This window comes from Panthera pardus, unplaced genomic scaffold (genome assembly GCF_024362965.1).
Source record: "Panthera pardus isolate Hobbes unplaced genomic scaffold, ASM2436296v1 HiC_scaffold_16, whole genome shotgun sequence".
Lineage (NCBI taxonomy): Eukaryota > Metazoa > Chordata > Mammalia > Carnivora > Felidae > Panthera > Panthera pardus.
Window position 1 is genome coordinate 120,728,655 of NW_026526721.1, and position 21,885 is coordinate 120,750,539.

At 38.5% G+C, this 21,885-nt stretch overlaps 1 protein-coding gene across 1 annotated transcript in view; it reads right to left on the minus strand.

Annotated features, from left to right (window-relative positions):
* The window catches only part of ATP1B3 (ATPase Na+/K+ transporting subunit beta 3), a 45,658-nt gene that overhangs the window by 18,772 nt on the left and 5,001 nt on the right, over positions 1 to 21,885 (minus strand). The window lies entirely within an intron of this gene.

The window sequence follows — 21,885 nt, forward strand, 5'->3', positions numbered from 1 at the left end:
AAAGCAAATCATGAAGATGGTATTCAATAAATGATGTTTAGGAAACACTAGTCAAGTGGAAGGCTCATGCAAAAGCAATGATAGGACAAGTGACCCAACCAATGGGACTTCACACTTCTACTGCTAAGCACAAAGCAAGAGTTGGCATACCCAAGTTTCAACATCAAGGGCTTAGTCTTTTGTTACTTCAAAATCTGGAAACACTAAAACAGATCTATCCTAAGCCAGTGATTTATTTTAGGAACATCTAAAATCAATTACTTTTCTCAAATGTCCACATTCAAAGTTCCAACATCAGAAGAGTTCACCATGAAGATTACATATTAGGATATGTTGTTAAAGCCACACATTTACATTTAAGTGTTTAAAAATTGATCAAAGGATAATAAATCCCCAGATACAGCAATAGTGAGAAACACTAATTCCCCAGAGTTGAATTAACATCAGCTTTACTTCCCAGTCTTAATAATCTACTTGTTTGTTTGCCTGACTCTATCACCAGCAAAGGGGCTACAGCAGAGGTTCCTGACCTATAATTTATGGACTCCCACCACCCCCAGGCAAGGATTACCTTCAGAGTTTGAGATTCTTATAATAATATATTTCTTAATATATCCATTTTCCTCCTCCCGGAAAAATGCTCTACAATGTTTTTCTGATTTTTAAAAGACTCCACAACCCCAAAACAGATTGTGCCAAAAACTAGATAATTTTTATTTCTTAAACGTGGGCAGGAGACTGCCCCCCTCCCTTCAAGTAAAGGGGAAATAGTTAAAGCAATTTCATCTTAATCCACCCATCCTCCCTTGCCCCAATTACCAGCAGGCCAAAATAGGGAGCGAGAGAACAGAAGGAAGATAGGACAGCAGGAGGACCTTCAGATAGCATCACTATCCTACCACATACAGCAATCCTGTTGCAGAAAAAGAAAAGGAAGACCAATATCAAAGTAGTGCTCAATTTACTATACAGGGAAATGAAACACATGCAGAGTCCAAAAGCTAATTTAATGAGATATAGGAGAAAGGATTCTTTCAGATCTCGATCTTTATAGGAACAGATAAAATCCTGCATTCAACAGACCAGGGTTATGTTATTTATATTTATATAAATATATATATTTACATATATATATATTTATACATTATAAAATAATATATAAAATACTATATAAAAATATTTTAAAAATACATAAAAGGTAACAAGTGTAGACTGTTCCACACTCAATAAAACTACAAAAACAGGTGGAATGAGGCCATAGTAGTATGTTGACTGATGCAGTAAGTATGAAACTGGAGAAGTTTAAAACAAAAGTGGTAAGAGTTTAATTATTTAGCTGTGTTTTTAAGTCATCCCAAAATATTATACCATTTTCAAAATCTGATTTTCAATTTCCAGGAAAAATAATGTAAATGAAATTTATAAAAAGTTACAAAGCAAATAAACATAAAACAGACATGAACAAGCTATACCCAAACAGGCTTTCGAAAGAACCACTACACAATGAAAAAGAGTGTTGAAAGTTCCTATTAAGAGTTATGTTCTTAAAATACACAAATTAATAACCATGTCCCAAATCTGATGCCATATACTAGTGGCTATTAAGTCAATTTTGAATGTAGGGCGTGTAGAAACAAGAATATAGACGTGATTTCCAGCACTAAAATGAGTTTTCTCTACTTGAATCTATTCCTTTTGCCAAGACCCACACCTAATATTTAAAATTAATCTCTTACGAATATCATATATGAAGGATCACTCCCAAGGGTAGCAATACTTCATCAACTTTTTTTTTTAATGTTTATTTATTTATTTTGAGAGAGAGTATGAGTGGCAGAGGGGCAGAGAGACAGGGAAAGAGAGAATCCGAAGCAGGATCCACACTGTCAGCACAGAGCCTGACATGGGGCTTGGTCTCCTGAACTGTGAGATCGTGACCTTAGCCGAAACCAAGTCTGACACTTAACCAACTGAACCACCCAGGTACCCCTACCTTTATCAACTTTTAACCTCTTTTCTCCTACTAAGAAAAATACCAGAAAAACACAAGTTGTCAATTACCGCTCTTATATATAGTTCCTTAGAGGCAGTTTGCTGATAGGCTTAGCAAACATACTGATGGGGATCAAATTGGAGGCACCCTAGTCAGTAATGGATGGTGCTGACATAATCTGTTCAGTGTGCCACGTCTGCCTCAGTTTTACTTAATGTAAGTAGGAAACAGCAAATGAAGCCTAAATAGTGCTTATTATACTACTGATATTTCCCAGCTTAAAATCCTTCAAGAATTTCCTTAAGTCATTAAGGAACAAAAGAAATTGGCATGCACTAAATTCTGAAGAAACATCAGCATTTTAAATAGTCTGAGGTCAACAGAATTATAACCAAAGAGGTTTATTCCAAATAAATATCAGGGCACCTGGGTGGCTCAGTCAGTTAAACCTCCGACTTCAGCTTAGGTCATCATCTCACAGTTTGAGTTCGAGCCCTGTGTCAGGCTCTGAGCTGTCAGCACAGAGGTTCTGTGTCTCCCTCTCTCTCTCTTCTCCTCTCCTGCTCATGGTCTATGTCTGTCTCTCAAAACTGAATAAATGTTAAAAAAATTTTTAAATAAATATCAAATACCAAAAAGCTTCATGTTGTAATTGGTATTTTTATATTATCACATTGTTCTAACGGCATATATAGAAGCACAACAAATGCTACTTCTGTACTTACACTCTTAGATCTAAGGGCACATTACAGAACTGTCAATGACTAAACTTCTACCCTTCTCTAACACAGGAACCGACTTTCCTCTGCTCTCATTTCTGTTCCTTGAGAAGCCCCAACTTTTAAATCCCTTTCTTCTCTCTCATTTTAATTTTGTTTAGGGGAAGGGTGACAGGACAGATGCAGCAGGAGGTTATGGAGCAGGGTGGGTATATGCACAGGCTATGCTAGAGTCAGACTTAGGCTCAAATCCTGGCCTGACCACTTTTCTGCTGTGACCCTGGGCAAGTATCTACTCCCATACGAAAAAAAGGGGTGACGGTTGTACCTATCTAATTATTCACATTATAGAAAGGCAAGTAAAAGTCCAGATATTTGACAAAAGCAAACTTCACGGGGGAAAAAGGCCAACAACAAAACTAGAAATATTTTTGGAATGATACTGCAACTAGGCTTTAAGGCTAAATTTAAGGTTTAAGTCTTAACCTAATCAATTGCATTTTACTGTAAAAAAAATGTTTTCATAAATGAGATTAATGTGGATTCTATAAAAGAAAACTAAACAGCAAAAAATCTGGCCAAGGTTTATTCTGTATCACCCAAGGGAAGGAGAAATAGGTCCTGACCGGCCACTTTGTTTCAACCCTGACGGGTGTTCAACAATCCAGTTCCAGCACTAACCACCCAGGGTAGCACAGACTCCACTAGCTTAGGGCATGGCCCTCCACAAGAATGCCCTTACTTCAGATGCCACCTGAACTTCTAACCAACTGGCTACCAATCTAGGAGATCCGCAATGCTCCCTCAGATTTCAGAATTGGCTACAATGACTCAGAACCCAGAAAGGGCTCTACTTAAGATTAGTTATAAAGGACACCCACACAAACAGAGAGGGGTCTGGGATGGAATGCAGTCTCTGACACCCAATCTTCCAGGAATGTTCTGGGAATCACCCTCCCAACACATTAATCTGCTCCCAAACCTGGAAGCTCCACTAAGCTTCAGGGTCTAGAGTTTTTACCGGGGTTTTATTATGTGAGTGTGATTAAATCACTGGCCATGTAATTAAACCCAATCTCCAGCCCCCTCTTCTTCCCTCCCTTCAGTCAGGTTAGCTCAAAGTCCCAGCCCTCTAATCATAGGGTTGGTCTTTCTAAGGACCAGCCTCCAGGGAAGCTACTAAGGGGCCCACCAGGAGTCACTCTGCTAGCATAACATAGACACTCCAGTCTGGAAATTCCAAGGGTTTTTCAAAACTCGAGGCACCTGGGAAAAGACCATAAAAATTCTTTATTCCACAATACCAGCACACATAACCTGGGCACAATGGAGTTACTAGGCTTTATCAAGGCCCGAACATACATATCCTCTCAACACACTTTAAGACCATGTGATCTGATTCCCTAACTTCTGCAAACTTCCTAGTTACCTGATGGTACCTAGGTACTACAAAGACTCCTCTCCTCAGAGTTCTGATGGCTAGAAACTACTTCCTCTTTGTAAATAAATTAGCATTCTGTTCACAGTTAAAATTTTTTTAAAGAGAGGCAAGTATAATAATAAAAAAACACAATGGCATAGAAAAGTGCAAGTTCAAAATCTTTTGTATATTTGAATTTTTTTTTTATTTATTTTTTTAACGTTTATTTATTTTTGAGACAGAGAGAGACAGAGCATGAATGGGGGAGGGTCAGAGAGAGGGAGACACAGAATCTGAAACAGGCTCCGGGCTCTGAGCTGTCAGCACGGGGGCCTGATGCGGGGCTTGAACTCACGAACTGCGAGATCATGACCTGAGCCGAAGTTGGACGCTTAACCGACTGAGCCACCCAGGCGCCCCTGTATATTTGAATTTTTAAAAGTGGCTTTTTATTGAGGTATAATTCACAGTCCATTCACCTGTGACTGGAATTGTTAGGTTTTATAGTAACTTAGATTAAGTACCAGACTGTTTTCCAAGGCAGCTGTACCATTCTACATTCTCACCAGCAGGGTTCCAATTTGTCCTCATTCTCCTCAGCACTTCTTGTCTTTTTATACAGCCATACTAGTAGGTGTGAAGTGGTATCTCATTGTGGGCTTAACTGGCATTTCTCTAATGGCTAATGATGTTGAGTATCTTTTCATGAGCTTATCAGCCATTGGTATGTTCTTTGGAGAACTGTGTATTTACATCCTGTCTTACACCCATTTTTAAATTGGGTTATCTTTTTATTTGAGTTCTAAGGTTCTTTATATATAGTACAGATACAAGCCTCTAATCAGATATCTGTTGACTCCAATTCTATGGGTTGCTTCTCGCTTTCACGATAGTGTCCTTTAAAGCAGAAAAATTGTTGGGGTGCCTCAGTTGGTTAAGCGTCTGACTTTGGCTCAGGTCATGATCTCACAATTCATGGGTTTGAGCCCCATGACCAGCTCTGTGCTGACAGCTTGGAGGCTGGAGCCTGCTTCAGACTCTCTGTCTCCCCTTCTCTCCGCCCCTCCCCCACTTGTGCTCTGTCTCTCTCTCTCTCAAAAATAAACATTTTAGAAACTTTTTTAAAAAGCAGAAAAGTTCTAGGGGTGCCTGGGTGGCTCAGTCAGTTAAGCGTCCGACTTCGGCTCGGGTCATGATCCTACGTCTCGTGGGTTTGAGCCCCGCAACTGGCCCTGTGCTGACAGCTCAGAGCCTGGAGCCTGCTTCATGTTCTGTGTCTCCCTCTCTCTGCCCCTCCCCAACTTGCACTGTGTCTTTCTCTCTCACAAATAAATAAATATTAAAAAAAAAAAACAACAGAAAAGTTCTTAAATTTTTTAAAACTTAGAAATGTTATTTATATGTATATAAATACATATATTTATGTATTATCGCAAGCAAGTAAAGTTGGAGGTGGGGGGGGAGTGCAGAGAGAATCCCAAGCAGGCTCTCCACTGCTCAATGTTGGTGAAATCATGATGACCTGAGCCAAAATCAAGAGTTAGATGCTTAACCGACTGAACCACCCATGCACCCTGGAAAAGTTCTTAATCTTGACTAGTCTAATTCATCTATTTTTTTCTTGGTTGTTTGTGTTTTTGGTGTCATATTTAAGATACCACTGCCTACGGGCGCCTGGGTGGCTCAGTCGGTTAAGCGTCCAACTTCGGCTCAGGTCATGATCTCACAGTCCATGAGTTCGAGCCCTGCGTCAGGCTCTGTGCTGACAGCTCAGAGCCTGGAGCCTATTTCCGATTCTGTGTCTCCCTCTCTCTCTGACCCTCCCCTGTTCATGCTCTGTCTCTGTCTCAAAAATAAATAAACGTTAAAAAAAAAAAAAAAAGAATGAAGAAAAAAAAAAAGATACCACTGCCTAATCCAAAGTTATGAAGACACGCATCTATGTTTTCTTCTAAGATTTTTTAGCTCTTAGGTTTGGGTCTTTGATCTATTTTCAGTTCATTTTTGTATAAGGTATAACGAAGGGGTTCAATTTCATTGTTTTGCATGTGGATATCCAGTTTTCCCAGTACCACTTGTTCAAAAAATTATTTGTTCCAGGGTGCCTGGCTGGCTCAGTCGGTGGAGCATGTGACTCTTGATCTCAGGGCTGTTAAATCTGAGCCCCACATTGGGTGTGGAGATTACTTAAAAATCTTAAAAAACACACACACACACAAAACATTTGTTCCCACTGAAAAAGTTTTCTTAAACTAATGGGCATATACTATCTTTATAATAAAAAAATGTATATGTACACTTGCACTCATATTTTATAATTTATTAAAATCATGGTAGCATAAAATAACTAAATAAGATTAAATAACCTGCTGAAGATTAACCTACCATAAGAGAAACATTCAGAGCAGTACCTCTCCATGTGGTACCTTTACCTGGTCTGCTCTTCCTGGCGGGCCTCAAGTTGTTAACTTTTTTAAGATTTTAATTTAAAAAAATGTTTTTAACGTTTACTCATATTTGAGAGAGAGACAGAAAGAGACAGAGCGTGAGTGGGGAAGGAGCAGAGAGAGAAGGGGAGAGAGAATCCCAAGCAGGCTCAGCACTCAGCACAGAGCCCAATGCGGGACTAGATCTCACAACCATGAGATCATGACCTGAACCAGTCAAGAGTCAGACACCTAAATGACTGAACTATCCAGGTACCCCAAGATTTTATTTTTAAGTAATCTCTACACCCAACGTGGAGCGTGAACTTACAACCGTGAGATCAAAAGGCACAAGCTCTACTGACTGAGCCAGCCACATGCTCCAAGTTGTTACCTTTCATAATCAAAACTCCCAATGTCTGAAAAATCTATCTTTCAAGCATTCTGTGTTGCTCCAGGTGATAGAAATTTACAAAGAGTAAGATCTGTTCTTTCTCTCCAAGAGTTCAGTTATCACAAGTGACAGACCTATAAGCAAAAAATTATAGACATCAAGGGCTAGAAGAAAAAAGAGAAAGAGAGAGAGAGAGAGAAAGAAAGAAAGAACTGTCTCTAGCAGGGAGAGGAAAGAAAAGGATTTCATCAGAGAAGGCCTCCAGGAATAAGTGAGTTGGCTCACCAAAGATGAAGAAGAGGAGTGAGCTCTGAGTCAAAGACCAGAGGACTAGCGGACTCCATAGGAGGCACAGCCAGATTGGGTGCAACTTTGCTCCTACCCCCCAATACACACTTGCTCCCAGTGTCAAGCAACTACTAATAGTAGCAATAACATCTACTCCAGAGTGGGAGCAGGGAGTATGGATGCTTGGGCTGAAAAACTTGGCAATGTCTGGAAGGATTGGTGAAAACCTAACGGAGTAGAGAGTTCCCCTATCTAGACCGGCTCTCGGCTAACATTTGCTACCTACAGTTCCGTTTCTCGAGAGAGGAAAGTCTAAATACAAAGAGCAGGAGTACACACCCAATAAGTACCAAAGATTTCAGAAAAAGCTAATCTGATAAAGTACCAAGCTCAACAAAGAAAAGTAATACCCAGAAGAAGTGGGTGCAAATAAAACAAAAGGGAAAAAATAGTGAATTTAAAATACAGAAGGTGAAAGGACAATTTTTAAAAATCAGATTTCATATTCTGATTATTAAAATAAAAAGCTCATTAGATAAGCTGACCTGGAGAAGAGTTAAACTCTAAAGAAAAATCCAGACACCTAAGAAAATAAAACAGCAAACCAGAGACTGGGAGAAAACTTTTACAAAACATGTAACCAACAAAGGACTTCCTTGCCCCTAGAATTAGCAAAGAACTCTTACAACAAATTTTTTTTTAATGCACAAGAGTTTTGAAACAAAACTTCATCAAAGATGTAAGGATTGCAAAAAATAAGCTCAAGAAAAGGTGCTCAACATCACTAGTCATCAAGGAAGGGCAAACCAACACCACTAGCTCATGCCCACCAAAAATGCTGGAAACTTTAAGACTGACAGTACCAAGTGGTGGCTCAGGAGTGGAGCAACTGAACTCTTGCACACTGCTAGTAGGAGTATACAAGAAATAAAAGCCCTATTTTAGAAAAACAGTTTGACAATTTTTGAAATTAGCAACATACATCTATGATAGGATCCAGCTAATCCGTTCCTAGATATTTAACCAAGAAAAATAAAAAGCACATGTTCGGAAAGTAAGGTATAAGGATATTCATAGATGCTTTATTTGTAATTATTAAAAAGTACAAGCAATCCATATGCACATCAACAAATAAATTAATAAGTAAATTCTGGTATATCCATACAATGGAATACTATTCTTAAACTATTTCTCAAAATAATCATACTAAATGAAAGAAGTCATCCCCTTCTTGCACACACAGAGTATAAACTACATTCCATGTTTTTAAAATTTCAGAAAATACAGGGGCGCCTGGGTGGCTCGGTCGGTTAAGCGTCGGACTTCGGCTCAAGTCATGATCTCACGGTCCGTGAGTTCGAGCCCCGCGTCGGGCTCTGTGCTGACAGCTCAGAGCCTGGAGCCTGTTTCAGATTCTGTGTCTCCCTCTCTCTCTGCCCCTCCCCTGTTCGTGCTTTGTCTCTCTCTGTCTCAAAAATAAATAAACGTTAAAAAAAATTAAAAAAAAACAAATTAATTTAAAAAAATTTTTCAGAAAAGACAAACTGAAGTGTCAAAAGCAGATCTATTTTTGCCTGGAGACTTGGGAGGTAGGGAGAGAGGATCAATTACAAAGGGGCAATAGGAAATTTGGGGGTAATGATTATGGTTGTTATCTTGTTTAGTCATAGTTTCATGAGTACACTATTATATACACATATATGCCAGTGTATGTCAAAACTCAAGTTGTACACTTTAAATATGTACAGCTTACTATATGTCAATTATACTTCAATAAAGCTGTTTAAAAAAACAAATACAGGAGGGGGCCCTGGGTGGCTCAGTTGGTTAAGCATCCGACTCTTGGTTTCAGCTCAGGTCATGATCCCACAGTTCATGGATTCAAGCCCAGCATCAGGCTCTGCTCTGACAGTGTGGAGCTTACCTGGGATTGATTCTCTTTCTCTCTGCCCCTCTCCCACTCTCAATTGCATTCATTCTCTCTCAAAATAAATAAATAGGGGCGCCTGGGTGGCGCAGTCGGTTAAGCGTCCGACTTCAGCCAGGTCACAATCTCGCGGTCCGTGAGTTCGAGCCCCGCGTCAGGCTCTGGGCTGATGGCTCGGAGCCTGGAGCCTGTTTCCGATTCTGTGTCTCCCTCTCTCTCTGCCCCTCCCCCGTTCATGCTCTGTCTCTCTCTGTCCCAAAAATAAATAAAAAACGTTGAAAAAAAAATAATAAATAAATAAATAAAAACTTAACAAAAATTATTCCCAAAAACAAATAAATAAATAAATAACAAAAACAGAAGACTAACCTAGTGAATTGGCCAGCTAAGGAAAAATTCAATGAGCTAAAAGATCAAGCCAAGATTTTCTACAACAATCCCCAAAAGGAGGGAGGGAATGTATGGAAATTGTTGAGATATGGGGGACAGAACCAGAATATCATCAACAAATCTAATAGGAATTCCATCAGAAAAGAGAAGTGAAAGAATGCTCAAAGAAGTAACAAATTTTGAGTCTAGACTGGAAAAGACTGAAAAATGCTGGAAAACATCCAATACCTAGAAACATTTCAGAATACCAACAAGAGGAAATTTCTTAATGCTTCTAAAAAAATAAAACAGGCTGTACCTAAGACAGAGAACTGTAATTGAATCTTCTTGGCCAAAAATGAGATATATTCCAAACTGAGGAAGAATGATTGTAAACTAAAAGATCAACCAACTAAATAAACAAAAGGACATCTCCAGACATACAAAGACTCAGAAAATTTACTAACCTCATATCCTAACTGTAAGAATTGGTTATGCAATACAAAAAACTGAAGGGCAATAGCAAAAAAACTGCTAGCAATGCAAGTGTCCTCAAACAAAGCAAAGAAATAAAACATAATACACACTGGAGAACTATAAACAGTTATTAAAAAAGGAATGAAACAGATTTCAAAAACTCCAAGTGGAAAAAAATCTCAAGATGATATATACCACATACTTAAATTTAAAACACTCAGAAGAATTATATTTCTATAAATATACATAAAATAGAGTCTTTGTTAATGGAACAGAAACTTGCAAATCAAATTCATAAACAGCAATGACCTCTGAATAAGGGAAGAAGGGTTCAGGATTGGGACTGGGGATGTAGCCAAGGAGGATTTGAGTTCTAGCACACCATCATTCTTTTCTTTTTTTGAAAAACAATTTATTTACATAATATCTAACTTCACAAAAAGAGGACAAAGATCATAGACTGAATTCCAAAATAAGTTAATATAATTGCGTATTTCCATTTTTTAAAGTTTTCTTTAAAAATCTAAGAGGAAGAATACATAAAACAATGGTGAGCAAAGCAACCAGTAAGACTTACTGGCAAAATCTAAGTGTTGATTTTAATTTCTTTTCCTTTTCAGGTTTGAGGAATAATTTAGATAGAATAACTTTTATCAATTTTAACTGTATAATCCCAATGAGTTTTGACAGTTGCATAATCTGTGAAACTACCACGAAAGATACAGAACATTTCTATCACTTCCAAAGAGCCCTTGTGCCCCTCTTCAATCCACACATCATTTGCCAGGTAAGCAATGATCTCCTTTTGTCACTATATTCATTAATATTTTATATAAAGTTAAAAATTTTAATTTGTTTAAATTTAATAACAAAATCCAAAAATAATATGACAAAAAAATTAAGTCAAATAATAAAAATTCTTTAATTTTTTTTTTTTTTACATTTTATTTATTTTTGATAGAGAGAGACAGAGCACAAGTGGGGGAGGGGCAGAGAGAGAAGGAGACACAGAGTGGGAAGCAGGCTCCAGGCTCTGAGCTGTCAGCACAGAGCCCGACCCGGGGCTCAAACTCACAAACCACGAGATCATGACCCGGGCCGCTTAACCAACTGAGCCACCCAGGCGCCCCTAAAAAACATTCTTAAAGTGAGTTAAAAAAATCCACTGAATGCTATTATGGAAGAAAACCTAAAATTATACCACCTAATGGTTGAAAACAAAGTAGGTCTTGCCTAACAAAAAGAAATCTAGATGTAACATTATGACTCTAAGCAAACTAGAATTCAAGTCAAAAAGCATGAACAGTACAAACATGTTTCTTATTAATAAAAATACAAACACATCAAGAAGATGCAGCATAACAACCATGAGCCTTTGTGATGCTAAATCGCTTAAAATACGTAAAGCAAAGGCAAAATTACAAAATTACCTCAATCCTATTAACATAGCTCTCCCAAAAATCCACACATGAAGTAAGTAATAACAAAAAGGACAGTAACTATTTTTAAAACACAACTCACAGTTACCTAATATATGCAGAACTTTTGTAGCCACCAGAAAATAAACTCTTTACAAACTTGCAACACTGTCCCTAAAAGGGATTATGACAAGTTACAAAACACAAAAAAACCCAAATTTATAAACTTAAAAAAAAAATCAAAGCCACATTCTTTAAAATTTAAGTAAATATATTAGAAATTAAAACAAAAATTTAGAAAATGGATTTCTATTTAGTCCTTGGATTAAAAAGACAAATCTGGGATGCCTGGGTGGCTCAGTCAGTTAAGCATCTGACTTAAGCTCATGTCATGATCTCACCGTCTGGGGGTTCCAACCCTGCATCAGGCTCTGTCCCGACAGCTCGGAGCCTGGAGCCTGCTTCGGATTCTGTGTCTCCCTCTATCTCTGCCCCTCCCCCTGACACGCTCTGTCTCTCTCCATCATCAAAGATGAATAAACGTTAAAAGAAAAAAAAACAAAAAGAATGCCTGGGTGGCTCAGTCAGTTAAACCTTCCAACTATGGCTCAGGGCATGATCTCATGGTTCATGAGTTCTAGCTCCGCGTCAGGCTTTGCACTGACAGCTCAGAGCCTGGAGCCTGCTTCGGATTCATTCTCTCTCTCTCTCTCTCTCTCTCTCTCTCTCTCTCTCTCTCTCTCTCTCTGCCCTTCCCCTGTTAGTACTCCGTCTCTCTTTCTCTGTCTCAAAAATAAATAAAACATTTAAAAAGTTAAGAAAAAAGACAATGAAACCTGAAATATTCAAAATTCAAAACAATAATATATTCAGAGCAGAAAGCAAACAAAAATCCTTATGTTCATTCACTAAAACACAAGATTAACAACAACAACAAGCCAGGTTTTTAATTCAAGACTAAAATAAATTCAAGGAAAGGGAAGAATAAAGATGAAAATAGAAATGCAAAAATATTTAACTTGATCAGTAAAACCAGTTTTAATTAGCAAACTTGAGAATAAATGAAATATGATTTTTTTAGGAAATAAACATTTCCAAATCAGAAGTTTTTAAGAAAAATAAACAGAGCTCTACCCCTAAAATACATACACATCCAAATGGCTTTAACTGTTCTCCCAATTTTCAGAGAATAGACTCTTTCTACAGATAAACTATATTTTTAGTATGCCCTGTAAGTTACCTAAGTGTTTTGTTGTTGTTTTTTAAACTAGGCTTCATGCCCAGCGTGGAGCCCAACACAGAGCTTGAACTCACCACCCTGAGATCAAGACCTGAGCTGAGATCAAGAGTCAGATACTTAAGCGACTGAGCCACCCAGGCACCCCTACTTTAAGGCCAGCCTATGTGATACCAAAACTGGACACTCAGTATCCACACAAATTTCACTTTATTTTTTATTTTAGAGACAGAGAATGCATGTGCATGAGGAGAGAGGCAGAGGGACAGGAAGTGAGAGAATCTCAAGAATCAAGAGTCGGATGCTCAACTGATTGCGCCACCGAGGAGGCGTGCCTCACACATGTATTTTACTTTACAAACGCTCACATACAGCTTACATACTACAGTGTGATAAGGACACAGGAACAGAGACACAAATCAACAAAATCCAAGAAACGATCCGTAAGACGAAGTTTTGTATGTAAGAAAGTTGGCAATTCAGATCAGTGAGGAAATGATGGATTATTCAACATATTTTGGGGTAAGTGATTAGGAAGAGCCCATTAAGACTATTAAACTTCTGGTGGCTCAGTCAGTTAAGCGACCGACTTTGGCTCAGATCACGATCTTGCAGTTTGTGAGTTCAAGCCCCACACCAGGCTTTGCGCTGATGGTGCAGAGCCTGCTTGGTATTCATTCTCTCTCCCTCTGCCCCTCCCCAGACTTGCGTAGGTGCTCTCTCCCAAAGTGAATAAACTAAATAAATTATAAAAAAATGTTAAATCTGTGATAATGTTAATGAAAAACAAGTATTTTTAAATAAACAAATTAAGAGAGGCGCCTGGTGGCTCAGTTGGTTAGGCCTCTGATTCTTGGTTTGGGCTCAGGTCATGATCTCACAGTTTCCCAAGTTCAAGTCCTCCCCTGGGCTCTGGGCTGGCAGCTGGGAGCCTGCTTATGATTCTGTCTCTGCCCCTCCCCCACCTGCACTGTCTCTGCATCAAAATTAATTATTTAATTAGACAAAAGGGAGCAAAGAGATGAGGGACTGTAAAAAAAAAAAAAAAAAAAAAAAAGGAAACTGGGCAAACAAAAATATGCTCAGGTGTAGTTATCAGAGAGATTGCAAAATAAACCAACCAGATGTTACCTTCCCATCAAACTGGCAAAAAAAATTTTTTTAAAGAGTAATAATATCCAGTGCTCAGAAAGTTGAAGGGAAACTGGTCCATTCATCCACTGCTGGTGGAAGTATAAATTGGTACAGCTTTTTTGGAGGACAATAAATGTTAATATAAAAATAAGCATATACTAGGGCACCTGGGTGGCTCAGTCAGTTGAGTGTCCAACTCCATTTCGGCTCAGGTCATAATCCCAGAGTTGTGGGATCAAGCCCCACACCAGGCTCAGCAAGGAGCCTGCTTAAGATGCTCTCTCATTATCTCCCTCTGCCCCTCTCCCACACTTGTGCTCTCTCGAGTTAAAAAAGAAAAAAAAGCATATACTATAAAGTGGTAATTCCACTACCATAAAGTGCCATATTCAGTATCTAGCCTAGATAAATTGTGGCACACATGCAGAGCAGCAATTTTTAAGAGAAATACTGGAAACAATCTCAATATTCATAACAAAAAATATATGTCTTGGATATATATCTCTCCACTATGGATTATACAATGATTCAAAGGAATGAAATAAATACTGACATGGAAACACAGTCAAATCACATTAAGTGACAGGGGAAGGGAGAAAGCAAGTTTAAAAACATACATTCTTCCTATTACTCATGTAAAAGTGGAAAATTACTTATTCCTACATATTCCATATATATACACATACACAAATAAGTATATACATATATCTAAATGCACTGAAACAGGACTAGTAGGAAAACTGATAAAACAATCACTAATCATTCTCTATAGGAGAGACTCCACAACTGGTGGAAAGCAGTCAGGAGAAACACATAAATGTATGCATATATTTTTTTCTTTAGTATTTATTAGCATTGTTTATACATACACAGTAAGGTCAAATGTCAATGAACATCCAGAAATTCACCTAGATTCTACCGTTAACATTCTACTATATCTTGTATCTATTCACCACTTATTTTTTAAACGCATTTCAAGTTCTAGATGTCAGTATGTACACTTCACTCCTAAATACTTCATCATGCATAATAACTAAAACAGAGGGGAAAAATTACACTTAATGAAATACACAAGTCTCTAATGTGCCATTACACAGGTTTTGACCATCACAGCCAAAGAACAAATAATCCAAAAAGGGGCAGAAGACATGAATAGACATTTTTTCTAAAGAAGACATACAGATGGCCAAAAGACATGAAAAGATGCTCAACATCACTTACCCGGGAAATGCAAATCAAAACTACAGTGAGATATCACCTCACACCTACCAGAATGGCTAAAATCAACAACACAAGAAACAACAGGTGTTGGCAAGGATGTGGAGAAAGAACCACCCTCTTGCACTGTTGGTGGGAATGTAAACTGGTGCAGCCACTCTGAAAACAGTATGAAGGTTCCACAAAAAGTTAAAAATAGAACTACTGGGGTGCTTGGCTGGCTCAGTCGGTAGAGCATGCAACTCTTGATCTCGGGGTTGTGAGTTCAAGCCCCACACTGGGTGTAGAGATCACTTAAAAGTAAAATCTTAAAAAAAAAAAAAAAAGAAAGAAAAAGAAAAAGAAGAACTACCGTACAATCCAGAATTGCGCTACTAGGTATTCACCCAAAGAATACAAAAATACTAATTCAAAGGGATACATGCACCAGAATGCTTACAGTATTATACACAATAGCCAAGTTATGGAAATAGCCCAAGTGTCCTCCAATTGATGAATGGATAAAGTAGTGTGTGTGTGTGTGTGTGCGCGTGTGTGTACACACACACACACACACACACACACACACACACACACCAGAATATTACTCAGCCATAAAAAAGAATGAAGTCTTGCTATTTGCAACATGGATAGAGCTAGAGAATACAATGCTAAGTTAAATAAGGCAGTCAGAGAAAGACAAATACCATATGATCTCACTCATGTGTGGAATTTAAGAAACAAATGAGCAAAGGAAAAAGAGAGACAGACAGACAGAGACAGAGAGACAGACAAAAGACTCTTAACTACAGGGAACAAACTGATGGTTACCAGAAGTGAGGTGGGTAGAGGGACTGGTGAAACAAGTGATGGGGATTAAGGAATGCACTTGTTATGAGCACTTGGTGTTGTATGGAACTGATGAATCACTATATTGTACACCTACAACTAATATACTGTATGTTAACTAAATTTTTAAAAAATTTAAAAAAGGGGGGGGGTTGTTTGACAACTACATTCTGTATGATCCAAGTCCCTAGTAAGATACAGAACATTACCACCATCCTATCAAGTTCTCTTGTGCCCCCTCCCAATCCCCACAACCACCACCTTAGAGGTAAACACCATTCTGGGCTTTTTTCCAGCAATTGATAAGTGTTGCTTGTTTTAGAATTCACATAAATGAAATCATATAATATGTGTTCTCTTAGGCAAAGCTTCTTTCCTGCTCAGCCTGACTGTGAAACTCATCCATGTTTTGTGTATCCATAGTTGGTTCCTTTTTATCGTTGGATAGTATTCTGCTGTTTGGACATACCAGTTTGTTTACCTACTCTCCTGCTGATGGACGCCTGGAGTGTTTCCAGTTTGGAGCTACTATGAATACTCTTGTACAAGTATTTTTGTGAACTTATGTTTTCATTTCTCTTGGGTAAACACCTAGGAGTAGAACTGCTGGGTCATGGAGTAGATGTGTATTTACTTTTATAAAAAACTACCAGACCTTTATCCAAAGTGGATATACCATGTATTACATTTTAAAAATCATTGCTGTTAACAGTGGTTACCCAAGAAAGAAGCTGAAGAAGACAGTGGACTTACTGATTATTCACATCTGTATTGTAAAAATTCAACCAATAGGGTTACTTTCATTATATAAAAAGAACAAAGCCAAGAGTCTACATCTAATACTAGTCCAGACTTCTTGAGTTAGCCTACACTGACACTAACTTCTAAAGAGGTCAGCAAACCACAGGTGCTGCCTGTTTTTATAAATCAAATATTGAAACATAGCTAGGTCCATTAGTTTATACATTGTCTATAGCTACTTTCAAGCTACAATAGAGTTGAGTAGTTGCAACAGACACCAGTGGGCTGGCAAAGGCTAAAGTACTACCTGGTCCCTTAAAGGAAAAATTGGCCACCTCTTGTTCTAAAGCATTTACATTTTTTTTTTTTTTCATTTCAAAGTGACATTTGAAACTCTCTCATTCAACTTTTCTCCTACAGAATTAAAAGCAAGAGATTTTAAATGGGTTATCTAAGCTTAGCTGGATGTGTGGAACCAAAAATTAGGTCTATATTCTGAGTCCTAGTTTGGTCACCTCAGAATACTGATATACTTCTAAGGTTCATGAAGTAAAAAAATATATATGCCCACAGGCTCACTTTTACTACAGTGCCCTATGTGGAAACTTCAAAATGAATTACTTTAGTGGGGCAGAATCATGGTAAGTTATGGGGAATTATGCCTTTATGTACAAGTATCTCCACGAATAAGACTTTCACAGTGTGTAGCCATACTAGCCCAACAATACTTTCAACTTTAGCCCAAGGAATAGATGAACCTCAAGATGAAACTGATTAAATGACAATTTGTGCATCAAAAAAAAAAAAAAAAAAAAAAAAGGTAAGTGCTTACTATTACTATGTGCCAGATGCTACAGGGATGTGCAAATGAAATCCTGATGTGTGAGAACATCTAGTTAGTAAGAGCAATGTACATAAACAACTATAATCCAGGATACAAAGTTTTAGGTGTTACAGGAGATAAATGTGGTATTATTTTCATCTGGGCACATCAGAGAAAGCTTATGACAGCTGATACTCAAGCTAGATCTGTGAAGTAGGAAAGAATTTTCGATGCAGAGATGAAAGGGCATGGGGGAGGGAATGAGCAGAGCATTCCAGACCAAGGGCCCTCAGATCCACCCATTTGGGCTATGACATGTGGTATATGTAGAGTACGGTGGGAAATGACAGGTTATAAGGTTGGAAACTTAGTTCTAACCCAGTATGTAATAAGCCCGGAATGCCAGGCTGTCTGGAAATTATTTAAACTTTCTGAAAACAGTGGGGATCCAAATACAATTTTAGGGTATGGGAAGTAGCATGATCAAAGCTGTAGCCTTAAAAATAACCTGACAGCAGTGAAGTTGCAGTGGTTTAGGTCACAATGATTCCAAATGATTCCTTGGGTTTTTCTGGAGATGCATCAGAAGTTATGAGCTTCCCCAAAGTCAGTAACACTATAGCTTTTTTTGTTTTAAGAAGCAGGTAGAAGCTGGAAAGCCAATGGTCTATTTGAACTTGGAACAACTTTGGAAAAGTTATGAAAGCTCTTCATCTGGTGCTTTAAGTTTTATTTTTTTAATAGTTTTTTTAATGTTTATTTGAGAGAGAGAGAGAGAGAGAGAGAGAGAGAGAAAGAGAGAGAGAGAGAGAGAGGGAGAGAGGTAAAGAGAGAGAATCCCAACGCGGAGCTCAATCCCACCACAAGATCATAACCTAACCGAAATCACAAGAGCCAGATACTTAACCGACTGAGCTACCCAGGTGCCTTCATCAGGGAATTTATAAGAAAAGGCACTACCAGACCCTGATACAGGGGAGACAGGGTTGATGCAAGTGTTAAGGACTACAAAATTTGAAACAGGTGGTTAGTATTATGAAGCTATGAAAAACGAGCACCCTGCACCCCCTCTGAATGTGGGTTTTCGTAAGATATGGGCATGGGAGAGGAATAGGGCAGAGTAAATTAATTCCTGAATTAACTGTAGTAGTGGCAATGAGGATGTGGGTCACAGATTTAAGAGACATTATAGAACTGGCATGACTTGGACAGGTTTAGAGCCCAAATGACAAAAAAGATAGTGACCTTCTTTTCAAAAATTGCAAATACAGGAGCAACTCAGAACTTCAGTAGAGGAAGGAAAAAAGAGCTCTGTCTGCAAGGTGACATATAAGGTAATTTAGTTACAGAGTTAGTCAAGATATCTAAGCCTCTCTCTCTCAAGGTTTATGGGATATGCAGGATGCAACTGAATCTGAGAGAGATGTTAACCAGTAAGTAAAATGTGTGAGTGATCTTTGCAGTTGTTTTATGAGACTAGGGAAGAAGATGAAGAAAAAACAAGGCCAAAGACAGCACCTGAGAAATACACGTTTAGGAAACAAGGTAGAACAGACTGGAGCGAATCAGGAAAATGATTATGAGAGATACTGGGGGAGGGGGGTGGTAAGGGCACACAAAGGGCAACTATTTATGGGCCAGAATCTACCAACAGAAATGTACCTTATGCTGGGGCACCTGGGTGGTGCCCCATTAAGCGTCAGACTCTTGCACAGGTCATGATCTCACGGTTTTGTGGGTTCGAGCCCAACATCGAGCTCAGCACTGGCAGCCCAGAGCCTGCTTGGGATTCTCTCTCCCTCTGCCCTTCCCCCACTAGCTCTCTGTCTCTCTCAAAATAAATTAACTTAAAAAAAATTTTTTTTTTTTAAAGAAAAGTACCTTTGGATGAGGGTGAGTCATACCTTACTATGACATCAGCAAAATACTAAGAAGTCACAAATAAGAGCCAGTCCACAATCAGTAACAAAGTTTAAACAGATTCGTGGGAGGCTGCTAAGTTAAAGGATTATTTTCAGAAATATTATTTGTAAAGCACCCTGCAGGACGCAGGACATTACTGTTAAATAAATGCCCATTAAATCTGAGAAAAGTTAAAACACACACACACACACAGGTCCTTTATGCAGGTCTCATAAGAGCAGTATAAAAAGCTAAATAGAGCAATAAAGCAGGAAGCAGGAGACCTGGATAATCACCTCGTTTCTGTTATCCTAATCAGATGCACCACTCAGGCAGTCACAAACTCAGCTGAATCTTCAACAAGAAAGTTAAGTGGATGCTTCCTCTGAACTTCTATGAAAACTCACAATGCTATTAAAAAGGTGGGGGTGGTAGGGGCACCTGGCTGGCTCAGTCAGTTGGGCATTCAACTCTTTATTTAAAAAAAAAATTTTTTTAACATTTATTTATTTTTGAGAGAGAGAGAGACAGAGCATGAACAGGGGAGGGTCAGAGAGAGGGAGACACAGAATCCGAAACAGGCTCCAGGCTCTGAGCTGTCAGCACAGAGCCCAATGCGGGGCTCAAACTCACGGACCGTGAGATCATGACCTGAGCCGAAGTCGGCCGCTTAACCGACTGAGCCACCCAGGCACCCCATTCAACTCTTGATCTAAGCTCAGGTCTTGATCCCAGGGCCATGGGTTCGGGCCCCACACTAGGCATGAAGCCTATGTTAAAACACACAAACAAACAAATAAACAAAACGGGGGGGGGGGGGGGTAGTGGGATGCCCAAACATGCGGGAACCTTTATACTATGATACACCAATACCAAAACAGTTTTTAAAATGTTGTAAAAGACTAATTACATGGGAACACTTCATAATAGAGCTCACTCATTCAACTTATTTTTATTACCTTCCTACTAAGTGCTGGGCAAAAGGCTCAATGTTAGGGAATCAAAGACGAGTAAGTAAGAACGTATAGTCTAGTAAACAGGCAACACTACTACATAAAGTCATAAATGCTATAACAGAAAAAAATATTGTGGGATACACAGGCACTTGATGCAGTCTTAAGGCAAATAGGCATTCAAAGATGTGTACCAGAGATCAGGCTATCAAAGCTGACATCTGAATACCCAAGCCAAGGTCAAAGAGAGAGATTCAGAAGCTAGGAAACAGGCCCAGAAGGGGTAGAGAATGGCAGACAGAGAAATAAGTCAGCAAGATTATAGTGTGTGTGTCATACTTAGGAGCCCCTGAGGACAATGGAGATTTATTTACAAGAAGTGTACTGAACATTCCACAGTCCTATGAAACATCCAATTGAAGATTTCCGACAGGCAGTTGGTTATAATATAAAAAAAACCATACAAACTAGAGATGTAGATTTGGAAGTCTCAACATAGAATAACTGAAGACACCAGAATACATAAATTCTAAGAGGAAGTGTGAACATTTCCCACAGAGGTGATGGAGTGGGGCAAGGTTATCCCCAACACATAACCCCAAGGTTATGCCCCCAAGGCGGCAGAGGAGTAAAAACCATCCCCTCAAACATCAAAAATTAAGATAAAACTAGCTATCTTAAGTGTATACTTAAATTTTTACTTATACATAAAAAAAATTATTTACAAAAAAGAAACAGACTATTAAAATGTTAATAGTGCTTATTCTAAGTGGTTAAAGATTACAGATTAATTTTACTTCAAAATTAATGCAATAAATGCATAATTAGAAAATAATAAACTTATCTTTCAACGTTAAATGTTTCTCTTTCCATTACACGATTGGTCCTTAAACACGACAAATCATGGAAATATTGTGACTAAAGATAGAAAGATTTTTAAACTTCTTTTAATATAATTAATTTAATTCTACAGATATAAATTCAAAAGTCAATTTCAAAGAATCAAATTTTGGGGGTAGAGGAAGGTTGGTCTTTAACAATAGTAAAGCACATACTACTGTAATTACAACATCTAGAACATAACACACAAACTTACCCCGTCCCCTCCCTTCCACTACCAGTCCAGGAAGTGCTGTCTCCTGCTGGGTGATGGCTCATTATGCCTCTGCTGCTGCCGCTGCCACACCCACCACTGACCTTCATTTATAGCCTGCACACAGGGTAAGGCAAGTCCTGTTACTTTCCCAACAGTGCACATTTTTGTAAAGTTTCTTTAGTATGTCACACTCCACAGGACAAAGAACAACATCTTACAAAACTATGTGATACTGGGAAAATAAACACACTTGCCTTCTCCCCTACAGTCAGACACCCAAGATGGGATGGAGTCTGATCTCCAAAGCAGAGCATTTACTGAGGCATGACCCAGAATGGGAGCAGGTGACTGAGAAAATGGCACTTCGTGGATCTATAATAAAAGAAAAGGTACATGAACAAAATGTAGATGTTAATAGTTTTGGTCCAGAATCCCGAGTATGCTTGGAAATCAGTAACTCAAGTTTTAAGTTAATATTAATATAGAGCATCTACTGACAGCCCTCAGATAATGAACTCCAAA